This window comes from Meriones unguiculatus, chromosome 16, assembly GCF_030254825.1.
Source record: "Meriones unguiculatus strain TT.TT164.6M chromosome 16, Bangor_MerUng_6.1, whole genome shotgun sequence".
Classification (NCBI taxonomy): Eukaryota; Metazoa; Chordata; class Mammalia; order Rodentia; family Muridae; genus Meriones; species Meriones unguiculatus.
In genome coordinates this window covers 50,382,046-50,406,408 of record NC_083363.1, presented here as the reverse complement: position 1 = coordinate 50,406,408, position 24,363 = coordinate 50,382,046, and the positions used below count along the sequence as shown (strand labels likewise).

The following is a 24,363-nucleotide window of genomic DNA, read 5'->3' as shown; positions in this document are numbered from 1 at the left end:
TACACTAAATGTATTCGAAGAGAAAGTGAGTGCAAGAGAGAGAGGACCGAAGTACCGTGTAGAAAAGAGAAACCAAGGGTTTGGATTCTCTATGACAAGCGGGAGACCTGAGTCAAGTTAGGCTCCTTGGAGGATACAAGGGACACTCAACCAGAGACTTCTAGTAGCAGAGTCCATAGAGACTGGAGAGGACAACCTCTAACTAGATTAGTCTCCCAGAAGAAGGAGGAGAACACCAACCAACCCACAAAACTTCGACACAAAATTTACCCTGCCTATGAGTTGTACAGGGATAAATACAGAGATGATAGAACAGAGATTGAGGAAATGCCCAAACAATGCCTGGTACATCCAAAGACCCACCCTATTGGAGAGTGCCAACCCCACTATGAAAAACGACACTATGAAAAATGCTCTGCCTGACAGAGTTGTCCTCTGAAAGACTACCCAGCAGTGCCTCAAGAGAGATGCTGAGATGTGAATAGGGAGTTTTGTGGAAACGCGGGAGGAAAGAGGAAAGGACCTGAAGGTGACAAGCGCTCTACAAGAAGACCAAGAGAGAAAACTAACCAGGGCCCAGAGGGGCTTGCTGGGACTGAAGCCTCAACCACTGATCAAGTAGAAACTTAACCTAGGCCCCTATGCAGATGTAGCAGATGGGCAGCATAGCCCTCATGTGGGTACTCTATTAAGGGAAGTGGTTACTGCATCAGACACAGATTCACTTGCCAGCTTTTTGGTCATTTTACCCTGGCCGGACTGCCTTGCCAGGCCACAGAGGGACAAACTCAGTCCTGATACAACTTGATGAACCATAAAACAGTGGAAAGGAAGCTGATGTGGATATAATATTCAGATAAAAGGTAAGTATTTTTGTAATGCTATCTTCTGGGCATGACCTAACAGATTAAAAATGTCCTTACATCTTCAATAAACGTTTTATGAGTCAATCATCGATCAGGATGCAATGAGACCTACCATTCATTTTCATTTTCATATTATTAGATATTGAATGATGCTGTGGTTCCATAGTCATTGTTTTCAGTTCCTGATGAGCCCCCCATGCTCTATTAGATAGCTTCAAACCCTTGGACACACAGATGACCCTGGTTAAACTAAAGTGAGTTATAAACAAAAGGTCATGGGTCAGAGAAAGGTAATGGTAGGTATGAGGACAGAAGGTTAAATGAGTTGGACTTGAATGAAAATTCAGCAGCAGCAGAAATCTGAATATGCTACTGACATTTGTAAATTGATTAAAGAACAATTTGACACAATTTATAAAACAGTAGCAAATACCAACAGCAAAATAGAATGACATTTGTCTTTTATTGACTTTGTTTATTTTGCTTTCTATAAACATTTGACTGTTTCAGAAATCTTTCAAAACAAAAATGATTATTCAGCGCTGCCTGAATTATTATGTTAATGATGAATAAAATTTATTTCTGTTCAAAGCCAAGAGATTATATCACCTTCTGAATCTAGAGTTATAGATGGTAAGAGCTGCACTGCAGTTTCCTTGAGAATTCAGCCTGGGTGTTGTGGAAGAGCAACAGTATGGTGCTCATTATGTTTTTTATTGTACTCTGTCTATTCTGTTCTTGCACATATGTTTCTAAGGTCCCATATTTTCAGTTTCACTTTTTGTACTTGTTAATATGATCACAACATGCATACATTCTAACATTTTCTCCTGCATCACTCAATATCATATTTGAGTAGATGCACACCATTGTGGAGGTTAACATTGAATATTTAAAATAACTTTGAACAAACAACTAATGAAGAATTCACTCCTCTCATTTTGTAACTCCAATAATTTGTAACAAATACATAAACAAATATTTGACAAAAGTTCTGGCATAAGAGTATGTTCTTTAAGAGATTTACAAATAGTATTCAAGAGTATGCATAAAAGTTTTATTATTGTTAAAAAATATAAAAATTTATATCATAGAGACCAGAGGGATGGCTTGGCCATAATGAGCACTTTATTTTTTCTCCAATAAGATCAAGATTGAATTCTCAAAGTATACCCAATATATCTCCTACCATCTATTACTCTAGATCTCGGTGATATTACAATCTTTTGGCTTTAGAAGGCACATTGTGGCCTTGTGGTGCTTTACAAGGCAGAAATGTGGGCAAAACACCTATACACCTAAAATACAACAAAAATAGTATTTGCAATTTATTTTTAAAAGCCACATTATAAACCTGTCAGACAATTTTTTTAGGAAAAAAACGTTTCCTGAAATATTCATATATAACCTACAATTACACAATATGGGAGCTAAAGAAATACAAGTTATCAGAAGATACTAAATGCCAATATAGTAATAGATATTGAGTTGTATAAAAATCATTAACTGAAATATGTTTTTTTAAAGAATTTATTTCATTATTCATTTTTTTTTTTTTTTACATTTTATTAACTCTGTATCCCAGCCGTGTCCCGATCCCTCATTCCCTCCCAGTCCCTCCCTCCCTCATCTCCACCCTGCCCCTTTCAAAGTCCACTGATAGGGGGGACCTCCTCCCCATTCATCTGATCCTGTTTTATCAGGTATCTTCAGGACTGGCTGCAAAGCCCTCCTCTGTGGCCTAACAGGACTGCTCCTCCCTTCAGGGGTGGGGAGACCAAAGAGCCAGTTATTGAGTTCCTGTTAGAAATAGTCCTTGTTCCCCTCACTTTGGGAAACCAATTGGTTACTGAGCTACCACAGGCTACATCTGAGTGGAGGTTCTAGGTTATATCCATACATGGTCCTTGGTTGAATGTCAGTCTCAGAAAAGACCCTGTGCCCAGATATATTTGGTCCTTGTGGAGCTCCTATCCTTTCCCCATCAGACTAACTTCCCTTCTTTCTTATGATTCCCTGTACTCTGCCAAAGGTTTGGTCATGAGTCTTTGCTTTGAAAACACTGCTAGTTAGAGTCTTTCAGATGCGCTCAGTAGACTCCTGTCATACGTTCAATGTACATCCCATCTGTCTTTCTAAACGAGGATTGATCATCTTACCCCATGTCTGCTCAATTGATTATCTTTTTTAGGTGTATAGATTTCATTATGTTTATCATATCTTATAGGTCTATATAAGTGAGTATATCCCATGTTTGTCTTTCTCCTTCTGGGATATTTCACTCAGAATGATCTTTTTTAGATCCCACAAATTCCCTGCAAATTTCATGATTTCCTCCTTTTTGATTGCTGAGTAGTATTCCATTGTATAAAAATACCACAATTTCTGTACCCATTCCACCGTTAATGGACATCTGGGTTGTTTCCAGGTTCTGGCTATTACAAATAGAGCTGCTATAAACATGGTTGAGCAAGTGTCCTTTTTGTGTACGTGAATAAACTTTGGGTATATACCTAGCAGTGGTGTAGCTGGGTCTGGAGGAAGCACTATTCCTATTTGTCTTAGAAAGCGCCAGATAGCTTTCCAGAGTGGTTGTACCAGTTTACATTCCCACCAGCAGTGGAGGAGGGTTCCCCTTTCTCCACAACCTCTCCAGCATGTGTTATCGCTTGAGTTTTTCATCTTGGCCATTCTGATGGGTGTAAGGTGATATCTCAGGGTCGTTTTGATTTGCATTTCCCTGATGGCTAATGAGGATGAGCATTTCTTTAAGTGTTTTTCTGCGATTTGATATTCCTCTGTTGAGAATTCTCTGTTTAGCTCTGTTCCCCATTTTTTAATTGGATTACTTGGATTGCTGCTTTTCAGCTTCTTTAGTTCTTTGTATATACTGGATATTAGTCCTCTGTCAGATAAAGAGTTAGTGAAGATTCTTTCCCAATCTGTAGGCAGTCGTTTTGTTTTGATGACGGTATCCTTTGCTTTACAGAAACTTTTCAGTTTCATGAGGTCCCATTTATTGATTGTTGCTCTTAGAGCCTGTGCTGTTGGTGTTCTGTTCAGGAAGTTGTCTCCTGTGCCAATGAGTTCTAGGCTGTTCCCCACTTTTTTTTTTCCCAATTGATTTAGGACCTCAACATAAAACCAGATACCCTAAATGTTTTATATTTATTTTATGAATTTACTTGTTCACAGTGTGAAGTTTTGATTTTTTAAAGCTTTGCCAAGGTGGTGAATATTTATTTATATTCTGTAAATGTTTCTGCAATATTTAATAAAAATATTTGTTGTCATCTAATAGCGTTTACTCTCTTCCAAAATTCTTTATAAATGACAAAAACTACTCATTTAATAATCATTTCTAAACTTATTTTTTAATTGCAGTGGTAAGTTACAGTTCTTAAAGTTTTTATTATATGTATTTCTCAAAGCATTAATTATCAAAGTGGCAAATCAACAAATTAGCTAATGAATTGAACAGGTGTTTTTCAAGTAAAGAAAAAGAAATTATCAATAAATACAGTTTAGTCATAAGTGTAATTAAAATTACATTAAGTATACATCTTACCTCTCAGAATTAACAACAAAACAAGACATAATGATGGCCAGGATACACAAAACAAATAATAAATGACTTTGTACTTCTGGTGTGAACAAATATAATTAGTGATACCACCATGGAAGTTAGCACAAAGGATCCTCCAAAGTCTAAAACTTGAACTATTTTACCATATGATATGATGTACCAAGCCACTCTGTCTTAAATAAGGTTCCGTTGCTACGAAGAGACACCAGTACCACAGTAACTCCTGTAAAGTAAGATATTTAATTGGGACCAGCTTACAGTTCGAGGTTAAAGTTCCTTATTGTCATTGGTGAAGCATTGTGGCATGCAGGCAGACATAATGCTAAGGCGGTAGCTGAGAATCCTACATCTGGATTCATAGGGAGCAAGAAGACAGTAGCCGCTAACCCTGGCTTGAACTTCTGAAACCTCACAGAGGAATCTCCAGTGACGTACTTCCTCCAACAGGACCACACCTGCTCCAAGGCCATAACTCCTATATCGCCACTCAGTATGATTCTGCAGAAGCCATTTTCATGCAGGCTTCACGGATTTCTAGATTGTCCTAATGTTAAGTGAAGTAATCCAGTCTCCCAGTCTCAAAGAAAAAAAAAATAATAATAACAGGATTTTTTTTTCTCTCATATCTGGTGTTTTCTTTTTTTTTTCTTTAGTAATTTTTTTTTAATTTTTCATCAATTACACTCTATTCATTCTGCATCCCCCCATAAGCCCCTCTCTCCTCCCCTCCCAATCCCACCCTCCCTCCTCCCTCTGCATGCATGCCACTCCCCAAGTCCACTGATAGGGGAGGTTCTCCTCTCCTTTCTGATTTTAGTCCATCAGTTCACATCAAAAGTGGCTGCATTGTCCTCTACTATGGCCTGGTAATGAGAGGCTCAACCCAGCAGTGGATCGAAACAAATGCTGAGACCCTCAGCCAAGGTAGAACCACGCACAAGGATCCTGGTGGAAGAGTTGGGGGAGAGATAGAAGGACTCCATAAAAAGACCAACAGCATCAACTAACGTGGGTCCATGGAGTCTTACAGAGAACGCAGCAACAACCAAGAACCATGCATGGACTGGACCTCAGCCCCCTATGCATATGTAGCCAGCAGGCAGCTTAGGCTTCATGTAGGTCCTCTAGCAAGTGGAGCAGGGGCTGTCTCTGACATGGACTCTGCTGCCTACTTTTGAATCACTTCCCCCTGGCGGGCCTGCTTTGCCTGGCCTCAGTGGAAAAAGATGCGCTCAGTCCTGATGCGACTAGATGTGCTGGGGTGGGTTGGTAGGGGGGGCTCCCCTACTCTGAGGAGAAAAAGAAGGGGGACAGAGAAAAGAGGGTGGGACCAAGAGGAGAGGAGGAGGGGGCTACAATCAAGATGTAAAGTGAACAAATAAGGAAGCTTATAAAAAATAATTGTTACAGCAAATAGATCCCATAGCCACTTAGCTCTTCTGAGCACGCACCTTAGAACTTCTGAATCCTCCATCATTCAATTCCAAAGCTTCCCTCACATATCTCAGTGTTTGTTTCAATAGTATCTCACTTCTCAGTATTCAGTCAGTGCCTTTTAGCAAAATACCATCGGCTGCCCAGACTGGACCACATGACTTAGCATCTCACAGTTCTAGAGGCTGGAGGTCACTGTCGAGATGATAGCCAATTTGGGTTCCTTGAGGGGCCTTTCTGGTTTATAAGCACATACCTTGCTGTGTCCTCAAATGAATGGCTATTCTGCGTATATGTTCAGAGAGGATTCTGGTATAAAGCCACGACAATTGTATTTACAAGGAGACTGTTAATACTAAAGAAGGAAGAAGGAATAAAAAAGGGTAAAGGGAACAGTGAATATTATACTGGCACACTGTGATAGAACAGTGTTAATATCATAAGGTCTGCTTCTTTCTATAAGTTATATTGAAATAAAGAATGTTTTTGATGGGCTATAACTTCTGAAAAATTAACCACATTTGCAATTCAAAAATTATAAGCTCATTCACATTTGTAAATTAATATACTGTACTTTTAAAGAGTATGTATTTTGACCAGTAAAGTCTTCCTAAGCATCAAAACTTTTAATAAATCTAGTAAATTTACTGTAAATATAATAAGTGGCTTGGAAGATCTCCTGCATATTGTAATAATGTTTATATTCGATTAAAACCAATCCATTTACTTAACATCATTTAGTTAATCACGTTGTTTAATTTATTTCACATTAGCATTAATAATTCTAAAGTGCTTACTTTCTTGAAGTCAAAACTTACTAATTTTCATCTCTTAAAGTTAAATAATGTATATGTTTTACTTCTTACATCTGTATATATTATTCTAAGACTATTTAAATTTCAAAAAGTATTTCCTTAAGAAACCACCCTCTTAAACAATAACTTAGATCTTTGCAATAAATTAAAGGTAATTAAATTACAGGTAATAAAAGAATAGAAGATATGAAGGGTTTTTTGATATATTTTTTCTACAAATTTCCAAGATATTTTTCTCTTTACATTTAACATTGTTTAAGACATGGCTGGCACAGATCATGCAGAAAAGGGCTTGGCAAGCAAGTGGCTTCCCAATGTCAGCCTACTGTTTTTACATAGCTGATGATGGGTATGCTCTGGGAAGACATGAATCCCAGGGACTTTGTCTCAGGATCACTGTTTTGCTGCTGAAATGCTTTTGCATGTTTGCCATTGATGTATTCTTTATATATCTAGTCTGATGTGGTCGGAAGTGAAGAAATCCTTAGTGACTATAGTCTGGTGTGCTTGCTTCCTGAGCATTTGCACACTCTGTTAGGCAGAGTTTCTTCAGTATCAGTATGAAAATGAATTTTCATAAAATAATGCTGTTTAGATGAACTGATATTTTATAATTGTTTATACTAATTTTATAGAATTCATAATATGATTCCAGTAATTTTAAGCCCTCTTGCAAATTAGCAAAAGCTGAATAGGAAGGTCTGTGAACCCTCATATGTCACAAGCACATAAATTGCACTAGGAAGAAGAACAGGCTTGAAGCAAGGTTATGATCTAGGAAATCATTCCCTCAAGGTTTAAGTCTAGAGATGGGATCATGGGTCTTGAAATGCACCATGATAACTATTGTAAGCTACACAAGGCCTTAAAAATACAAGATAGATTACCTGTTTCTTGATAAAAATCCTTGCTAATGTATTACATAAAAAATCTGTTGCTCTGAACTTATAATGAGCTTCTGGAATGACAGATAAAAATAGTACTTTGAAGTTATAATGAATTTGTGGAGTTAAGAGACAGGTAAAAGAATAGTTAAGTGTGAGACTTAATGGAAAGACATGTAAACAATTACCTTGTTTTAAATTCTTGACTCATTCTAACATTGTATTGTTAAGCTATGCAATGAAGAACTACTGCTTTGAACATACAATGAACTTGTGGAGTGAAAGATGGCTGAAAAATGTTTAGATATGAGGCTTAATGGGAAAACATGTAATCAATAATTCTATTGCAACTCCCTCTTAAAGACTTTGTGTAATAATTGCTTTTATGACTATGAGGTAATTTTTCTTCTTTACATAGGGAACTTTGTTTCAGAAATAAAAAGAGCTGGAGAGAAAATAAAAGTTTAGGGGCCTCTGGGGTTTTCTTCACCCATGAGATGTGTAGTATATATGTAAATATGTAAATGTGGCTATTGCTGGGGTTGGAGAAATTTGTTCCATCCACCATCTACTAAATATGTGTCTGTGTGTCTGATTATCTATATATATAGTTAGATGGATATCCATATATGATTATATGTATGTAAATATATGTGTATGTGTGAAATTGTTGAACCTTGTGTGTTGGACCTGATCTGCTTCGTCCACTGAGTGTTTATGTGAATGTGATTCTTTCCTCTTTTTCTTTTTGTATTGGCAACCTATGCCAGAAGCCATCAGCTCTTTCCCCCTCTTCTTTCCTTTTCCCTTTGGGTTTCTTTCCAAGATCAGTGGGGACAGTAGCCAGAGCCACCAGCAGCAGCTGTTAAAGAGTTAAAGATCATTCAGAGTTTCTTACCAAAAGCCATCATCTTCTGGCTCCAAGTTGCCAGTTACAAAGTACTAGTCCTAAGTACTAACAGCGTTTAAAGAGTATATGCTAGCTACAAGCAAAGCTGGCTCTCCCCTCCTCTTTTGTCCCTCCTTTAATTGCCTTTTGTCATCAGTGGAGGCTCCCAGCATTTGATTTCTTTTGCCAACTCTGTGTCCCACCTCAATTTATCCTGGTGTCAAAGCTGGAACTTGACACATTTCTATTGATTCAACACAATGTTGCTGAATTCTCAAGTAAAAAAAAATATGAATGATATAATAGAAATTGTCTTACAGTAATTGCATTACTTCTATACCATTTCCGCTAAATAAAAGAAAGCATGAGAATGGAAGGGTTCTTCTAAGTGATTACATTATGGACACATTTTTCACTTCATTTTTCCATTAAAATAGTTATTGATTGCCACACTACAATGTTGCTATTAAAATTTATTTACAGTAACTATTTAATCATATACATTTATTATGAATATTTGATGCACAATATCCTATCAGTGGACTTGGGGAGGGGCATGCGTGAAGAAGGAGGAGGGAGGATGGGACTAGCAGGGAAGGAGGGAGGGCCTTATGGGGGGATACAAAGTGAATAAACTGTAATTAATACAAATAAATAAATTTAATTATAAAAAAGAAAATTACTTAAATTAAGGACCTTAAAAAATCACAAAAGAATAAAATTACATATAAATTTCATTGTGATTTCTCAAGTGACTCATATTATTGTTGTGTGTTCCATATTTGTTTAACAATCAAATAAATAACATACTTTAACAACCAAATTATGTTAATGTTTTTAACTAATTTTTGCATTATAATTAAAATGTCACATTTGTCTAATTGTGAATAAGTACTAGACTCTGTTTCTTTTCAGAAGTAAATGCTTATTTTTACTTTGCTGTTATTATGTTTGTTTGAGAGATGTGTGCTTTTGTTTCTCATTAGCATACGTTACTTTTACACAATAATGGGTTTCATTATGACATTTTCATACCTTTGTGATACATTTTACTCAAATCCACCTTAAGCTTTGTTGTCCTGCTCTACTCCAGCTACTAATCCCTTATCCTTGTCCAATAGTCTCCATTTTACTTTCATTTCTTCTTACTTTTCCTCTCCTGCCTCTGTCTGTCTGTCTGTCTGTCTGTCTGTCTGTCTATCTCTCTCTGATGTCTAGTCACTTTCATTATTATAATTAATAGAGACATGAATGACAGCTTGCTTGCAGGAGCATGTTTACCATACCAGTGGCTAAAACACTGAAGAAAATATCTCCTGACCTCTCTAACAAATTTTTCTGTATCTAAATCTTCAAAGAAAGGTAAGAACCCCTTATTCCCCACCCCTTAAATGACAAAATATTGACAGATTCAAATTTGAGAAGGCCTTGTGTGTGGGTTTATACTTAATATGACTTACAAAATTGAAAAAATATCTTGTATCAGAGGATCTCTTCTAGAAAACATCCCTGCCCTTCCACACTATCTTATGTGATACTTCATGTACCTTAATCTCTTTTGAATATTTGATGAACAATATCCTATCAGTGGACTTGGGGAGGGACATGCATGAAGAGGGGGGAAGAAGGATGGGACTGAGAGGGGAGGAGGGAGGGCTTATGGGAGGATACTAACAAACTACTTGTTTGTTTTTAAGATTCGATACCAACAAACTACTTGTGATTATGAATTCACCATTGTCCACTGAATAAAGAAAACATACTAGCAGCATTATTCCATTTTTTATTAATTACAGTTTATTCACTTTATCCCCCATAAGCCCCTCCCTCCTCCTCTCCAGATTCCACCCCCTTCTTCACACATGCCCCTCCCCAAGTCCACTGATAGGGAAGGTCCTCCTCTCCTTCCTTCTGATCTTAGTCTATCAGATCTCATCAGGAGTGGCTGCATTGTCATCTTCTGTGTCCTGGTAAGGCTGCTCCCCCCTCAGGGGGAGGTGATCAAAGAGCAGGCCAATCAGTTCATATCAGAGGCAGTCCCTCTTCCCATTACTATGTAACCCACTTGGACACTAAACTGCCTTGGGCTACATCTGTGCAGGGGTTCTAGGTTTTCTCCATACATGGTACTTGGTTGGAGTATGAGTCTATGAGAAGACCCCTGTGTTCAAATTTCTGGTTCTGTTGCTCTCCTTGTGGAGTTCCTGTCCTCTCCAGATCTTACTATCTCCCACTTCTTACATAAGATTCCATGAACACTGCCGAAGAGTTGGCCATAAGTCTCAGTGTCTGCTTTGATAGTCTGCAGGGCAGAGCCTTTCAGAGGCCCTATGTGGTAGGTTTATATCTTGTTTCCTGTTTTCTTCTTCTTCTGATGTCCTTCCTCTTTGCCTTTCAGGATGGGGATTGAACATTTTAGTCAGGGTCCTCTCTCTTGGTTAGTTTCTTTAGATGTACAGATTTTAGTAGGTTTATCCTATGTTATATGTCTATATGAGTGAGTATATACCATGTGTGTCTTTTGGGTTCTGGGAGAGCTCACTCAGGATGATACTTTCCACATCCCACCATTTACCTGCGAATTTCATGATTTCCTTATTTTTCATTGCTGAGTAATATTCTATTGTGTAGATGTACCAAAATTTCTGCATCCATTCTTCACTTGAGGGGCATCTGGGCTGTTTCCAGCTTCTGGTTATTACAAATAAAGCTGCTACAAACATGGTTGAGCAAATGTCCTTATTGTGTACTTGAGCAAATTTTGGATACATGCCTAGGAGTCGTATGGCTGGATCTTGAGGAAGCGCTATTCCTAGTTGTCTGAGAAAGTGCAAGATTGATTCCCAGAGTGGTTGGACAAGGTTACATTCCCACCAACAGTGGAGGAAGGTTTCCCTTTCTCCACAGCCTCTCCAGCAAGTGTTGTCACTAGAGATTTTCATCTTGGCCATTCTGATAGGTGTAAGGTGAAATCTCAGGGTCATTTTGATTTGCATTTCCCTAATGGCTAATGACATTGAGCATTTCTTAAGTGTTTCTCTGCCATTCTTTATAAAAACAGATCTATTTGCATTTTCCTACTTGTAGACATCCAGTTAGACCAGCACCATTTGTTGAAGAATAGATATATGTATATATACAGATATATATATATAAATATTTATATGTATATATATAAATATATCTATATATATGAATGCTTTGACATCTTTGTCAAAAATAAAGTGTCTGTAGGTGTGTGGGTTTATTTTTGAATGTTCGATTCAATTCTATTGATTCATTGTATTTTTTTATGACATTACAATGTAGGTTTTATAACTGCTGCTTTATATTACAGTTTGAGCCAAGAATGGAGATATATCCAGAAGATCTTTTGTTGTATAAGATTGTTTTAGATATTCTGTTTTAGATATATTGTTGTTGTTCTTTCATATTAAATTAAAAATTGTTCTTTCAAGGTCTGTAAAGAATTGTGTTGGTATTTTTATGAGGAGTGAATTTAATCTATAAAGTGCTTTTGGTTAGATGGCCATTTTTACTAAGTTAATCCTACTGATCCATGAGCATGGGACATCTTTCTAGCTTCTGAAATTGTCTTCAATTCCTTTCTTCAGAGACTTGAATTTTATATCTATATATAAATTTCTATATCTATCTTTATCTATCTATCTATCTATCTATCTATCTATCTATCTATCTATCTGTCACTTGCTTGGTTAGAGTTACATATGAATGGCAAAATTCATATGCCATTGTTCAAAGTATTCTGTCACTTTTGCTCAAAACATTTTTTTAATTTTTATTAATTACACTTTATTCATTTTGTATTAACCCTGTAGCTCCCTCCCACCTTACCTCCCAACCCCTCCCTTCCTCCCCCTTCTCCATGCATGCCCCTCCCCCAGTCCACTGATAGGGGAGGTTTTCTTTTCCTTCCTTCTGATCCTAGTCTATTAGGTCTCTTCAAGACTGGCTGCATTGTCTTCCTCTGTGGCCTGATAAGGCTGATCTCGCCTCAAGGGGAGGTGATCAAAGAGCAGGCCAATCAGTTCATGTCAGACATATCCCCTGTTCCCATTACTATGGAACCCACTTGGACACTAAACTGCCATGGGCTACATCTGTGCAGGGGTCTTAGGTTATCTCCATGCATGGTACTTGGTTGGAGTATCAGTCTCAGGAAAGACCCCCGTGTTTAGATTTTTTTATTCTGTTGCTCTCCTTGTGGAACTCTTGTCCTCTCCAGATCTTACTCTTTCTCACTTCTTTCATAAGATTCCCCGCACTCTGCCCCAAGGTTGGCCATAAGTCTCAGCATCTGATTTAATAGTCTGCAGGGCAGAACCTTTCAGAGGCCCTATGTGGCAGGCTCCTGACTTGTTCCGTTTTTTCCTTCTTCTGATGACCATCCTCTTTGTCTTTCTGGATGGGGATTGAACATTTTAGCAAGAGTCCTTCCTCTTGATTAGTTTCTCAGGATGATCTTTTCCAGTTCCCACAATTTACCTGCAAATTTCATGATTTTCTTTTTTTCTTTTTTTTTTTTTATTGCTGAGTATTATTCCCTTGTGTAGATGTACCACAATTTCTGTATCCATTCCTCAATTGAAGGACATCTGGATTGTTTCCAGCTTCTGGCTATTACAGATAAAGCTGCTGCAAACATGGTTGACCAAATGTCCTTGTTGTGTACTTGAGCCTCTTTTGGATATATGCCTAGGAGTGGTACAGCTGGATCTTGAGGAAGCATTTCTTCTAGTTGTCTGAGGAAGTGCCAGATTGATTTCCAGAGTGGTTGTACAAGTTTACATTCCACTAGTAATGGAGGAGGGTTCCCCTTTCTCCACAACCTCTCCAGCAAGTGTTGTCACTTGAGTTTTTGATCTTAGCCATTCTGATGGGTGTAAGGTGAAATCTCAAGGTCATTTTGATTTGCATTTCCCTGATGGCTAATGATGTTGCTCAAACCTTTAATCAGATAAAATTTTGAAATTTGGAAGCCTTATCTTTGCTTGTTATTATGTTTATTAGTACACTCAAAATGTCAAATTCATGGAAACTCAAAGTTCCACTTCTATGTTTACCATAAATATTACTAACATATATCTAGGTGTGGTGGTACGTAACTGTAATCTCAATAGTTAGGAGTCCGGCACAAAAAGAAAGTGATCTTCAGGTCAGTATAGGATAAATAGGAGTTGAAAACCAGATATGTATGCTGAATCAGTCAGAGAAAACAAAAAGAAAGAAAATACAACTTTCATATCAATCAGTAATGTTCTTTAAAGAACATGAGTTAAATTAATTAGGTATTTTTCAGCATGAAAGAATAATGGCTAAATTCATAATGTTTTAATAAAAGCATTTGGGACCTGTTAATTTTTAAGTAATGAACTAACTGTTGTTTCTTTTTCTCACTGTTTCCCTAATACATGAGAATGTGACAACTAATTACATTGTTGTCATTCATTAAAAATGCATTAGAGAAACTTTAATCATGTTCAAAGTTTTAGTGGATTAAAAGACAAACAACTAAACATCTAAGAGTTACGTATTGCTTTGTTTTATGTTCAGCGAAAACATGAAGGTTATACATATAGGAATCACACATCAAACTGTCGTTTTTAGTAGTTTAAATATTTTAAGTATTCTACTCCTATTTTACTCTTACAGAATTAAAAGACAAATGAATTCCTACAGGAAACATGGCCATTCACAACTGTTACACATTTCTTACTGGCTCAGTCCACCAAATTATTTCCATAAAACAGAAATGAAAACTTCATGCAACATTCGGATAAGAAAAACAAATATGATCTTATAAAAAAAAGATATGCTCTAGGAAATTAAGTGAAAAGAATAACATCTATTCCCAACAACAACACCAACAATAAAAATTATTCAGATCCAGATTTTGTAATTAAAAACAAAATCACATTTAAAGAACAATTGACTTTAATACATCTCTTGCAACATCTTACAAAATAGGAGGTTTCCTAATCCATAAGTCCTAGTTTTTTTTTTTGAAAATAAAACAAAAATGGGGTACAAGGTCACAAGAAATCAAATCATGGAAATGTAGTGTAATTGTGGCTACAGAGCATTTCAATAAGATTTCTTACAGCTTGTGAAAGGATTACACATACACAACACAAAATAGGATCTGGTTCATACTGTGAGGGTGATTAAACATGAGAGAACAATATAAGTACATCTGTAAACTCACCACAACACAGCTGCCTAAGCATGATGTGAATGAGATGACATCAATGGACATGCTAACACAGATGTCACAGACGTGGTGGTGGTGGAGTCTAAGAGGTCTCAGTCTAAGGGAGCTACAACTGGAATATGGAGTGAATAAGTTATAAAAATATGAAAATAATATTAACACACACACACACAAGAAAAAAGAAGTATGAAAAACCAAGCCATGTGGGAAATGGCTGAAAGAGTCTTCCCCAGAAAAGAGAAAACCAAATGGTTATACAAAAACCAAGGCTTTGGAGAGAGAGAAAGGGGAGGGAGGTGATATACTACACTCTCAAACAAACGAGAAAATTAAAAAATTGAAAGCTGAAGAAAAACTATATTATATGTAGTAAGTAGGAAGCATGAGGAAAGTAAGGTGACCACACCCCACTGGAAGACCACACATCCAAGAGTATTTGAACAGCACAAATTGGCCTTGATTGGGAAAGTAAAGAAACTTGAAGGTGAATGAGAAAGGAACAAGGGCAGATCTAAGAAAAGAGTTGGCAAAGTGAAGGTGAGCATGATGAAAACGCATTTGCAGTAGCATCCAGAAGAACAAACATTTAAGATTGACAAGTTTAATAAAGAAGATGAAAGTCTTCTATCTTGAAAAACATCATGACACTTTTAAAGATGTTTTTAAATAAAGTGGGAGATAGTATATTTGAAGAGTCAGTTTAATCCCCAAACCCCACATAATAATGAAAGACTGGCACATGCTTATAACCACAGCACTGAGGCGATTAAGACACACATGCCTGGAGCTGACTGGAGTCACACCAGCATAAGGGTCAGGCCCCTAGAGCATGTGAAAAACCCTGTCTCAGAAAAAGAGCTGTTCTCTTCCCAAGGAACAACACCTGAGGTAAGTGAACCTCCACATGAACGTACACAGTAACTTCTACTTTCACACACACTTAACTAAACCCTTACACACAAGCATGCAAAAGTAAAGACTATCATTAATGAAAATATATTGTATTACTCACCCTCATGATCATTGTGACCAAATACCTGATAAAAAACAACCAAAGGGATTTTTGTACTTTATGAGGTTTCCATCCTTTGGTATTCCTCACAACTCAGGGAGGAACAAGTTCTTTACTAATTAGTGAGTAATTCTCAAAGCAAAGATAATCCATGAAGACGGCAGGGAGAGGTCAATCTAATGACATATCCCTAAGAGAACAATCCCTTCCAGTCTATGCATGCTGCCTTCAATATCTGCAAATAATGTCACCAATAATGTAAACATCAAGGAATTGATCCAAGATTAGGTCAGAGTGCTATTGTGATATTTCTAAAATATACCATCAAAGATGCTGCTAGAGGCACATTTCCTTAGAACTTCAAATGATTATTCACCAAGCTTAATTAACAATCAAAATCAATAAACAACTGTAGATAAGCCTTGGACACAGGCAGGAATATATGGAATTCTTAACAAAACCCAACTCTTCACATGCAATCCAATACCTATGACATGGTTGTATGATACTCATTTTTCTATAGGATTAATCAAGTCATTCCGCTAATACTTATGGAATTTCAGTGAGTCTAAAATTCCACCACAATATTAAAAATATAAAAACAAAAGAATAAGAAGTCTCACTTTTTTCCTGGTCATCAAAACTGGTGCAGGTTTTAAAATATTGAAAATTATGTGATGCTAGAAAAAATATATAAACATATATTCTTTATAAACAATAAATCAGGAAAAATATATTTATGGTAAACTGAGTTTGGATAAGGAGTTTAAGTAGTATTAGGGTAAATAATTATGTTTAACAAATAAGGCCTACTTGGTATTTCTGTTTAGAAAGGATGATTGTCAGACTCAAAATATAAAACTAGGAGGAGGGGCAAGATGGCGGCGCCAGGAGGACTCTCATTCTGAGCAGCAGCAGCAGGATCAGCACAGTGACCAGTAATCAAAACTCACGGCCAGAAAACACAGTCATTGTGTTTCCCAGGTGAGAGGATACCCCACGGTGGGGGATTCAATCAGCTTTTAACTCACCCGGCTAAACCGCAGAAGAGATCCCGGTTCCGCCAAACGCTTGGCTGCCGGCCTCCAGCCCCAGCCCCAGCCCAGAGCCACAAGCCAGTGTCTCTGGTCATGGTCCCAGACTGAACTGTGCACACCACACTATCAGAGACTGGAATTTTCAGTCGAGAGAGAACCCCAGGGTAAAGGAAACGACTGGGACCGGCCTTAGGTCACCCAGACATCCCCTGGAAAAGACTCGGGTTCCACGGGCACCCCAGGAGCCAGCCGGGAGCCAGAGCCAGGGACCCAGGCTCTGGCACAGAGCCCTGCCTGCCTGCGTGCCTGATTCACTGCCTGAGATAGAACTGTGGGCACCAGGGCACCAGCGAATGAGTTTCACTGTCTGGTGCAAACACACAGGGAGGGAAACGGCTGGTCTGATCTCAGAACACTCAGCCGACACCCCCAGCCTGAAAAGGTCCCCAGAAAATTACCCAGCTTAGGAGGCACCCAGGCTCCCAAAGGCCGCAAAGGCAGACACAGGCAGTTTCTGTGCACCAAACAGCTGGCGGAGACTGAGTTGCCATCACTCAGCTGTGCTCCAGGCACAGGCAGTTTCTGCGGCCAGCCAGCTGGCGGACACTGAGCAGTGTGCACCAGGGCAAAAAAAGACACTGGGAGTCTGTTTCTCCAGAGAATCCACAGGGAAGGAAGGAAACTGTACTGACTTAAATCACCCAATCCTTCCCTAGAAAAAGTCTAGCAGACCAGTGGGGCTGAGGTGCCATCACTCAGCTGTGCTCCAGACACAGGCACAAACAGTTGCTGTGTGCCTGATGTCCAACTGGGTCACAGCAGCTGATCATTAAATTTACAAAAAGAAACCCAGAAACAGGGCAGCTGCCCTCAGGACTTCCCTGGGTGAGAGGAGAACCCTCTCGACTAACAAAGACCATAGTTACCACTCAGGTCTATATCCCTGAGGTGAGCAACTCCTGAAAAAACACCAGCCATCCAGGGACTATACCCAAAAAGCTGAGAAGACATCCTTCAGGAAAAACCAGCTTTCTGCAAAGGGGATTCTCTCCACCACAGGATCCCCAGGAACCACCAGAAAATAACCCCAAACTCCTAAGATAACACAATGGGTAGAGGCCAGCGTAAAAGCTCAAGCAACAAAAGACAGAGCAATATGGCATCTCCAGAACCCAGTTACCCAGGGGCAAGTAGCCCTGGACACCCCACCATAACTGAAATCCAAGAAGATGACCTAACAACTATGCTCATGAAGATGATAACAGAGGAAACAAATAAGATACGTAAAGACATAGAGGAAGATAAACTCAAACAGAATATTGCCATCCGTAAAGAAATAGAGGAAGCTGCAGCCAAACAGTTTATGGCCTTTAGAAAGGAAATGCTTAAAGCACTAAATGAAATAAAAGAAACAGAGTTGAAGGAACTAAAAGAAAAACAGGAAAGTACAATCAGACAGGTGAAGGTAGTAAACAAAACAACTCAAGACCTGAAGATAGAATTGGAAAAATTAAAGAAAAGACAAATGGAGGAAATAATGGAAAGGAATAATCTAGGGAAGAAAACAGGAACTACAGAGGTAAGCATAACCAACAGACTACAAGAGATGGAAGAAAGAATCTAAGGTGTAGAAGATACAATGGAAGAAATCGATGTATCTGTCAAAGAAAATGTTAAATCCAAAAAATTCCTGACACAGACCGTCCAAGAAATCCAAGACAATATGAAAAGACAAAACCTAAGAATAATAGGTATAGAAGAAAAAGAAGACTCCCTTCTCCAAGGCCCAGAAAATATTTTCAACAAAATCATTGAAGAAAATTTCCCCAAGCTAAAGGAGAGGCCAATTAGAATACATGAGGCCTACAGAACACCCAACAAATTTGACCAGAAAAGAAAATCCTCCCGCCACATAATAATCAAAACAGTAAGTATACAGAACAAAGAAAAAATACTAAAAGCTGCAAGGGAAAAAGGCCAAGTAACATATAATGGCAAACCCATTAGAATCACACCTGACTTTTCAACAGAGACTATGAAAGCCAGAAGGGCCTGGACAGATATCATGCAGACCCTAAGAGAACACAGATGTCAGCCCAGGCTACTATACCCCGAAAAACTCTCAGTCCTCATAGATGAAGAAACTAAGATATGCAATGACAAAAACAAATTTCAACAATACCTACAAACAAATCCAGCATTACAGAAGACACTAGAAGGGAAAATACAACCCAGGAAAACTAGCTATATTCAAGAATACACAGGAAATAAATAACCTCACTTCAGTAAAACAGAAAGCAACCAAGCACACAACCTGATGACCACGGTCAACATCAAAATCAAGGGATCTAACAGCCATTGGTCATTAATCTCTCTCAACATCAATGGACTCAACTCTCCAATAAAAAGACACAGATTAACAGAATGGATATGTAAACAAAACCCAGCAATCTGTTGCATACAAGAAACACACCTAAGACACAAAGATAGACATTACCTGAGGGTAAAGGGTTGGAAGATGACTTTCCAAGCAAAAGGCCCCAAGAAGCAAGCAGGAGTAGCCATTCTAATATCTGATAAAATAGACTTTCAACCAAAATTAATCAAAAGAGATGGGGAAGGACACTTCATACTCATCAAGGGAAAATTCCACCAGGAAGACATCACAATCCTGAACATCTATGTCCCAAATACAAGAGCACCCACATTTGTTAAAGAAACATTGATAAAATTTAAATCACATATAGATCCCCACACATTAATAGTGGGAGACTTCAACACCCCACTCTCAACAAAGGACAGGTCAACAAAACAGAAATTAAACAAAGAAACAATGTCTCTGACAGAGGTCATGAATAAAATGGTCCTAACAGACATTTACAGAACTTTACACCCAAACACAAAAAAATTTACCTTCTTCTCAGCACCTCATGGAACCTTCTCCAAAATAGACCATATAGTGGGTCACAAAGCAAGCCTCAACAGATACAAGAAGATTGAAATAATCCCTTGAATCTTGTCTGATCACCATGGAATAAAGCTGGACCTCAACAATAACAGAAATAGCAAAAAGCCTACACACACATGGAAACTGAACAACTTGTTACTAAATGACAGCTGGGTCAGGGAAGAAATAAAGAAAGAAATTAAAGTCTTTCTAGAAATCAATGAAAATGAAGACACAACATACCCGAACTTGTGGGACACAATGAAAGCAGTGCTAAGAGGAAAGTTCATAGCACTAAGTGCCTTCAAGAAGAAATTCAAGACAGCTCAATCAAGCACCTTAATGGCCCACTTAAAAACCCTAGAAGAACAAGAAGCAAACACACCAATAAGGAATAGAGAGCTGGAAATATTCAAACTCAGGGCTGAAATCAATCAATTGGAAACATATAAAACAATGCAAAGAATCAATGAAACCAAGAGCTGGTTCTTTGAGAAAATCAACAAGATCGACAAACCCTTAGCCAACCTAACTAAAAGGCAGAGAGACACCACCCAAATCAACAAAATCAGAAATGAAAAGGGGGATATAACTACAGACACTGAGGAAATCCAAACAATCATTAGGACTTACTTCAAAAGTCTATATGCCACAAAATTTGAAAATCTAAATGAAATGGACAATTTTCTTGATCGATTTGACTTACCAAAGCTGAATCAGGACCAGGTAAATCAACTAAATAGTCCTATATCCCCCCAAAAAATAGAAGTGGCCATCAAAAGTCTCCCACCCAAAAAAAACCCAGGACCAGATGGCTTCAGCGCAGAATTCTACCAGACCTTCAAAGAAGAGCTAACACCAATTCTCTTCAAACTATTCCACAAAATAGAAACAGAAGGAACATTACCAAACTCATTCTATGAAGCCACAGTCACCTTGGTACCTAAACCTCACAAAGACTCAACAAAGAAAGAGAATTTCCGGCCAATCTCCCTTATGAACATTGATGCAAAAATACTTAATAAAATACTTGCAAACCGATTCCAAGAATACATCAAAGATATTATCCACTATGACCAAGTAGGCTTCATCCCAGGTATGCAGGGGTGGTTCAATATACGGAAATCCATCAATGTGATCCACCATATTAACAAACTGAAAGAAAAAAAAAAAACACATGATAGTCTCCCTAGATGCTGAAAAAGCATTTGACAAAATCCAACATCCATTCATATTTAAAGTATTGGAGAGATCAGGGATACAAGGCACATATCTAAACATAGTAAAGGCAATATACAGCAAGCCTATAGCCAACATCAAACTGAACGGAGAGAAACTTAAATCAATCCCACTAAAATCATGGACAATACAAGGCTGCCCATTCTCTCCATATCTCTTCAACATAGTGCTGGAAGTCTTTGCTAGAGCAATAAGACAGTTGAAGGAGATCAAGGGGATACAAATTGGAAAGGAAGAAGTCAAATTATCACTATTTGCAGATGATATGATAATATACGTGAGTGTCCCCAAAAACTCTACCAGGGAACTCCTACAGCTGATAAACACCTTCAGCAAAATGGCCAGATACAAAATTAACTCAAAAAAATCAGTATCCCTCCTGTATACAAAATACAAAAGGGCTGAGAAAGAAATTAGGGAAATAATACCCTTCACAATAGCCACAAATGACATAAGGTACCTCGGAGTAACCCTAACCAAGGAAGTCAAAGACTTGTATGAAAAAAATTTCAAATCTCTGAAGAAAGAATTAGAAGAAGATATGAGAAGATGGAAAGATCTCCCATGCTCATGGATTGGCAAGATTAACATAGTAAAAATGGCCATCTTACCAAAAGCAATCTACAGATACAATGCAATGCCCATCAAATTACCAACACAATTCTTTACAGATCTGGAAAGAAAAATTCTCAACTTCATATGGAATAACAAGAAATCCAGAATTGCTAAAACAATCCTCTACATTAAAAGATCTTCTGAGGTATCTCCATCCCTGATCTTAAGTTGTGCTATAGAGCAACAGTTATAAAAACTGCATGGTACTGGCATAGAAACAGAATGGTGGATCAATGGAACCGAACAGAGGACCCAGAAATAAACCCACACACTTATGGACACCTGATCTTTGACAAAGATGCCAAAACCATACAATGGAAAAAAAAATAGTATCTTCAACAAATGGTGCTGCTCCAACTGGATGTCTACATGTAGAAAAATGAAAATAGATCCATACTTATCACCCTGCACAAAACTGAAGTCCAAGTGGATCAATGACCTCAACATAAAACCAGACACATTAAATCGGCTTGAAAAAAAAGTGGGAAATACCCTAGAACTCATTGGTACAGGAGAAAACTTCCTGAACAGAACACCAACAGCACAGGCTCTAAGAGCAACAATCAGTAAATGGGACCTCATCAAACTGAAAAGCTTCTGCAAAGCAAAAGACACCGTCATCAAAACAAAGCGACTGCCTACAGATTGGGAAAGAATCTTCACCAACCCTTTAACTGACAGAGGACTCATATCCAGTATATATAAAGAACAAAAGAAGCTGAAAAGCAGCAATCCAAGTAATCCACTTAAAAAATGGGGAACAGAGCTAAACAGAGAATTCTCTGTAGAGGAATACCGAATGGCAGAGAAGCACTCAAAGAAATGCTCAACCTCACTAGCCATTAGAGAAATGCAAATCAAAACAACCCTGAGATTTCACCTTACACCCATGAAAATGGCCAAGATCAAAAACTCAAGTGACAACACATGCTGGAGAGGTTGTGGAGAAAGGGGAACCATTCTCCACTGCTGGTTGGAATGTAAACTTGTACAACCACTCTGGAAATCAATCTGGTGCTTTCTCAGACAACTAGGAATAGCGCTTCCCCAAGATCCAGCCATACCACTACTGGGCATATATCCAAAAGAGGCTCAAGTACAATAAAAGGACATTTGCTCATCCATGTTTGTAGCAGCTTTATTTGTAATAGCCAGAAGCTGGAAACAACCCAGATGCCCCTCAACTGAAGAATGGATGCAGAAATTGTGGTACATCTATACAATGGAGTATTCCTCAGCAATGAAAAATAAGAAAATCATGAAATTTGCAGGTAAATGGTGGGATCTGGAAAGGATCATCCTGAGTGAGTTGTCCCAGAAGCAAAAAGACACACATGGTATATCCTCACTCATATAGACATACAACATAGGACAAACCCACTAAAACCTGTGCATCTAAAGAAACTAAGGAAGAGAAAGGACCCTAACTAAAATGTCCAATCCCCATCCAGAAAGGCAAAGAGTATGGACATCAGAAGAAGAAGAAAACAGGAAACAACCTAGGAACCTACCACAGAGGGCCTCTGAAAGCCTCTGCCCTACAGACTGTCAAAATAGATGCTGAGCCTGATGGGCAACTGTTTGGCAGAATGAATGGAATTTTATGTAAGAACTGCGAAATAGTAAGAGCTGGAGAGGACAGGGTCTCCACAAGAAGAGCAACAGAACAAGAAAATTTGAACATAGGGAACTTCCCAGAGACTCATACTCCAACCAAGGAGTATTCATGGAGATAACCCAGAACCCCTGCACAGATGTAGCCCAGGGCAGTTCAGAGTCCAATTGGGTTACATAGTAATGTGAAGAGGGACTGCCTCTGACATAATCTGATTGTCCTGCTCTTTGATCACCTCCTCCTGAGGGGGCGCAGCCTTACCAGGCCATAGTAGAGGACAATGCAGCCACTTTTGATGTGAACTGATAGACTAAGATCAGAAAGGAGAGAAGAACCTCCCCTATCAGTGGACTTGGGGAGTGGCATGCATGCAGAGGAAGGAGGGAGGGTGGGATTGGGGGGGAGGAGGGAGGAGCTTATGGGGGGATGCAGAATGAATAAATTGTAATTGATGAAAAATTAAAAAAAAAAGACAGGTAAAAAAAATAGAGACAAGGGAGAAAGTGACCTATGATAAATGTCCTATATATTTTTATAAAAATATGTGCTAAAAAAAAGAAAAAAATATAAAACTAGAAAGTCACATAAGTTTAGAGGGCAAGGTTAAGTCTTGAAAAAGTCTGAAGAAGTTGTCGTGTAGATATGACAAAATATATTACATGTGAAAGATACAAGATAATAAAAAAAATGGCTACATAAATATCCAATAAGGGAACCTGAAGGGGGTGTGGTGTGGATAAGATAAAATATATTACAAACATGTATGCAATATGGGAAGAATACATATAATGTAAAAAGTAAGTCAAGTGAGTAATTTTAAAACTTAAAGAAGAGTGCTTGCATAGGCAGCACATATACTAAAACTGGAATGATACAGAAAAGTTTAGCATGGCCTCTGTGCAAAGATGACACACAAATTCATGAAGAGTTCCATATTTTTAAGAACACAAGAACTTAAACATGAACAAAGAAGTAATCAAATTTAAAAATGAAGTTCAGAGCTAAACAGAGAATTCTCAATAGAGGACTATCAAATGGGAAAGAAACACTTAAAGAAATGTTCAATGTTCTTAAACATCAGGGAAATCCAAATCAAAATAACCCTGAGATTTCATTGCACCTTACTCCCATCAGAATGGCAAAGATAAAAAACTTAAGTGAGAAGACATGCTGGAGAGGATGTGGAAAAAAA

At 38.1% G+C, this 24,363-nt stretch overlaps 1 non-coding gene across 1 annotated transcript; it reads left to right on the top strand.

The window, feature by feature from the left end:
- Nucleotides 1-24,004: 24,004 nt before the first annotated feature.
- LOC132648429 (U6 spliceosomal RNA) lies at nt 24,005-24,111 on the top strand. The gene has a single exon (XR_009586831.1). It is a non-coding gene; the product is annotated as a U6 spliceosomal RNA (small nuclear RNA).
- Nucleotides 24,112-24,363: the final 252 nt, after the last annotated feature.